The sequence below is a fragment of the Tupaia chinensis genome, unplaced genomic scaffold, assembly GCF_000334495.1.
Source record: "Tupaia chinensis unplaced genomic scaffold, TupChi_1.0 Scaffold138490_1, whole genome shotgun sequence".
In the NCBI taxonomy this organism is placed as follows: domain Eukaryota; kingdom Metazoa; phylum Chordata; class Mammalia; order Scandentia; family Tupaiidae; genus Tupaia; species Tupaia belangeri.
Window position 1 is genome coordinate 267,052 of NW_006198386.1, and position 5,215 is coordinate 272,266.

The following is a 5,215-nucleotide window of genomic DNA, read 5'->3' on the forward strand; positions in this document are numbered from 1 at the left end:
AAAAAAAAAAAGTCAGCCATTGGTTGGGACCAGCAGTTGGCATAATGGCTATGTCACTGGACTCCCATGTAGTCAACTGCGGTTCAAGTCCCAGGCCCCAGTGACTTAAACTCATGCTGGGCACGTGTGTGTGCATGCCCAAGACCCGGAGAGAGGAGAATGGAGAAGGGATTGCGGCATGGCCAGCTCCCCGGGGGGGGCGTGGTTATCGCTTTCTATCTCTCTGTCTCTGTCTGTCTTTCTGGCGAGTGCATGCGCCCTATTGCAAAAACCTCTCCCCCCAAAAAAAGAATTATTAAATTAATTGGTCAATTTTAATTTGACCAGAGAGGGATAGAGTAAGAGAGAGAGGGAAAGTGAGAAAGCAAGCTGCCAGGTCCAGGACTTGAACCATGGTCAGCCATGTGGGAGTCCAGCACCATTAACCACCATGCCATTGCCCCCGCCTTTTTAAAGAACAATTTAATTTAATTTAATTTATTATTTTAATTTGACCAGAGAGGGCAGAATGTTGACCAGACAGACAGAGACAGAGAGAAAAAAGTGAGAAATGTGGGCATGGTGGCACCTGCCCTAGGACAAAATCCAATGGAGAAATCACCCCACGAGGAGATGGCCACACCACAATCCTTTCTCCTCCATTCTCTCAGGATTTTGCGCATGCACGCACATGCACCTGGCATGATCTTTCAAGCCACCAGGTCTGAGTGGGGCTCAAACTGTGGTCAGCCTTGTGGGAATCCAACACCTTAACCACTGTACCAGCTGCAGGCCCCAAGTCTGTATTTCTAACAGGTGGCCAGGCAATGCTAACCCTGTCAGTCTGGTGCCACCCTGTGAGACCCATGGCCCTAGGAAATCATCCTCCCTGTCTTCCCTGTCACTATCCACCCACCCTCCTTGAGCTGCAGTGGTGCAGAGAAAGCTTATTACGCCCCTGTTGTTTCTCACCGGATCCCTGCTCTACCAAAAAGGCTGCAAGCATGCCAAGGAAACTATGCATGAAACACAGCAAGGAAGGAGAAAATGAGGTGGAAACAGTCCCCGCAGTACCAACAAATGATCTAGCTACAGCTGCTAAATTTGCAGCCCTTCAATCTGCCCCATGCCCTTCAAGGATGGAACACACCCTAGGATCAAGGAAGAGGTAGCACAGGTTTCTATAGGTCTCTTCCTGCAGTGATCTGCAACTAGCCAAAAAAATGAGAGACCAAGGGGCCAGCAAGTAGCATGCTGATTAAAGCGCTGCACTCCCACACGGCCAGCTGTGGTTCGAGTCCCAGACCCGGTGGCTTGACAATCATGCCAAGTGTGTGTGCGTGTCCAAAATCCCAGGAGGAGAGTGGAGGAGAAGGGATTGTGGCGTGGCCATCCTCCCTAGGAGTTGATTTCTCGCTTTTCCTCTCACTGTGTCTCTAGGATGAGCACATGCACCCTGTGGCTAAAACCTTAAAAAAAAAAAAATCAGAGACCAGGAGGAAAAAAAGGACAATGTTATGATAACAAATATTAGCAATACTCCAGAGTTGTGGGAGTTGAATATACTGTGTAAGTGTCAACAGACACAATTCGTGTTAAACCTTGTATCTACATGTGTCAATGAGAATGTGTTTACACTGCATATGTACATTTCTGTCTTACATGGAGAGCGGTCCTTGCCACCTGACACATTCAATAACTGAAGGCAAACTTAAGAATGTAAGGGATTGGGACCAGCAGTTAGTGTGATGACTGTGTTGCTGGACTCCCATGTAGCTGACTGCGGTTCAAGTCCTAGACCCGGTGGCTTAAACTCACACCGGACGTGTGCGTGCGTGCCCAAGATCCCGAGAGGAGAATGGAGGAGAAGGGATTGTGGTATGGCCATCCCCCCTGGGGGGGGTGATTTTCCACTTTCTCTCTCTCTGTCTCTCTCTGTCTTTTTGGTGAGTGCATAGCAAAACCTCTCCAGGGGAAAAAAAAAAGACTTATTGTATTTAACTTTCTTTTTTCATTCATTTATTTATTTTTCATTTTGACCAGAGAGGGCCAGAGTGAGAGATCGAGAGCAAGAGAGAGGGAATGTGAGAAAGTAAGTCGCCAGGTCTGGGACTCGAACCACAGACGACCATGTGGGAGTCCACTGCCCTTCTCTGGCATGCCACCTGCGGACTCTGTCCTCTTGTTCATTTCTCTGCCCCATATCCTGTGCTCCCTGGGGTTCCCCTGAACTGCCACCAATCACTCTCCCCTCTGCCTCATGCCCTCCCTCTTTCTGGTAAGATGCTGCTCTTGTTTGAAAAGTCTCCCTGACCTCAGAGATAGGGAGTCATGGGTCGCCTTGTGTGCGTTCCAACCATCTCTGCTCCTGAGTTTATTAAAGCGGGCTTTGTATAATTCACCATCTGCTGGAAAGGTGGTTACTCTGTCCTCCTTGTGTGAAACTCAGTTACACTTTCATCGCCTCCTACCCTCTTAAATTACTTTGACTCGCATAGACTGATAGTATTCAGAGAGCTTTTTTTTGGTTGTACTAAGTTATTGGTTCAAAGGATTATTTTTTTTTTAAGAGAGATTTTTTGCTATAAGACATATGCACTCACTGGAGAGACAGAGAGACAGAGAAACAGAAAGTGAGAAATCATCCCCCCCCTGTGGGGGATGGTCACCCTGCAGTCCCTTCTCCTCCATTCTCCACTTGGGATCTTGGGCACGCATGCACACGTACACAGGCCCTGTGTGAGTTTAAAGTCACTGGGTCCGGGACTCGAACTGTGGTCAACCATATGCGAGGTCAGCAATGTAACCATTACGCCATCTGCTAGTCTCACAAAGAATTCATTTTCAGAGATGTCAAAAACTGCGGGCCACTGGCTGTGACAAGTGGGCTGCTTCTGTCAACCCAAAGGTTTTGTTTTATACTGGTTTTTTCTGTCAAAACTAGGGATGGTGGTTGATGTACTGATGTGTTTTCTTTTACACCCATTGTTTATTTGCCTGTGCATATGAAGTTAAAAAAATGCCAATATTTCTTTTTTTCCCTTTTTTTTTTGAGAGGTTTTCGCTATAGGGCGCGTGCGCTCGCCAGACAGAAGAGAGAGACAGAGAGATAGAAAGCGAGAAATCACCCCCCAGGGGGGATGGCCACACCGCAATCCCTTCTCCTCCATTCTCCTCTCGGGATCTTGGGCACACACGCACACGCGCCCGGCGTGAGTTTTAAGCCACCAGGTCTAGGACACGAACCGCAGTCGACTACGTGGGAGTCCAGCGACATAGTCATTACGCTAACTGCTGGTCCCCAATTTTTTTTTTTTTTTTAATTTTAAGATTTTTGTCATAGGGTATGTGCACTCACCAGGGAGGAGAGAGACAGAGAGAGCTGGTGAGAGGGAAAGTGAGAAATGGCCCCCTGGGGGGATGGCCACACCACAGTCCCTTCTCCGTTCTCCTGTGTTTTGAGAATACATGCATCCAGTCTGGAACCGGAACTTCAAAGTCTGCTGTGTGGGAGCCACTGCCTTCACCTCCAAGCCACATGCTGGCCCCACCTAAGCTCTTAAAGTGGCCCTTCTTCCTGTTGATCTTTGAAAAATCTCTAGAGATTTTTTTGGGGGGGAATAACGTTCCTTTCAGCTGAAAGGCTTTATTTAAAATGGGGGACAGGAGCGGGCCGACAGGTGGCATGGTGGTTAGAGTCACTGGACTGCTACAGTTCCAATCATGATTCGACCAGCCCTGGTGACTTGTCTTCTCACTTCTCCCTCTCTCTTGTTGCTCTTTGGTAAATAAATAAATAAATACAGTTATATAAATTAATTCTTTAATAAAATAGGGGGCCAGCAGGTGGCATGGTGGTTAAGAGTGCTGGATTTCCACGTGGCTGACCAGGGTTCGCATCCCGGATCCAGCACCCTGCTTTCTCAATTTCTCTCTCTCTGTGTCCCTCTCTCTGGTCACATTTTTTAAAGTCAGTAAATGAAGTTACATAAAATAATTCCTTAAAATAAGTAAATAAAATAAAATGGGGGACATGAGTTCTACCTCGCGGACCAGGCCACTGGCCTCCCCGCCCACCTGCCCAAACTCCTCCCTCACTTTCCAGCGCCAGTAAGCCTTATCTGTTCTGGTTCTGCTGTCCCTGTCACTGGCTTGGAGGACTGCTGCTCATGCTCTCTGTCCCCTCCTCCCAGTCATGGCTTTTTTTTTTTTTTTTCTTTGTTTTCCGCTTGCTTTCATTTCCATAAGCTTTTATTTTCTTTCCAGGCCAGCTTGGGGTTTCCCATCCTGAAAGTTTACATGGGGAGGCTGTTGTTTTTGTTCTGTGTTTGCACCAGCTCCCACATGGCTGGTGTCTGTTGCTTTGAAAAGGGAGAAGAGACATTCTGTGGAGCCAGCAGTTAGCGTAATGGCTATGTCTCTGGACTCCCATGTAGTCGACCATGGTTCGAGTCCCGGACCCAGTGGCTTAAAAATCATGCTGGGCGTGTGTGCGTGCGTGCCCAAGATCCCGAGAAGAGAATGGAGGAGAAGGGATTGCGGCATGACCATCCCCCCTGGGGGGTGATTTCCACTTTCTGTCTCTGTCTCTCTCTGTCTTTCTGGAGAGCGCACACCCCCTATAGCAAAAACCTCTCCAAAAATAAAATAAAATAAAGTAAAGACGTTCTGTAATTTTCGTTTTATCTTTTTGCCAGTGCTTCTGGAGAGACGAGAGAGAGAGACAGAGAGGGGCAAAGTGAGAAATCTCCTCCCGGGGAGGATGGCCACACTGCAGTCTCTTCTCCTGTCAGGATTTTGGGCACGTCTGCACACGTGCCTGGCGTGAGTTTCATGCTGCCAGGTCTGGGACTCGAACTGCAGTCGGCCACACGGGAGTCTAGCTCCTTAACCACCGTGCCACCTGCTGGCCCTGTAGTTTCTTTTTCATCTTCAGTTGAGTAGCAACAAAGGACGGACCCTGTCGTATTCTCCTTCCTGTTTGTGGCTGGCGTCTTCGGAGCCCCGTGCTGTCATTCACAGGCCAGCTTGGCTTTGTAACTTTTTTTATTTTTTTCTTTTCTGTTTCTGTCACCCCACACTCCACAGGCTGACAGAGTCAGTCCCAGAATGCAAAATAGCTAGTCCCTGGGTCCTGCCTCGCACTTTTGTGGCTTAGGCTTGTTTTGTCTTCCGGAATAAGTGGGTAGTTTCTTTCTACTTTTTTTTTTTTTTTTTTTTTTTTTTTTAAAAGGAG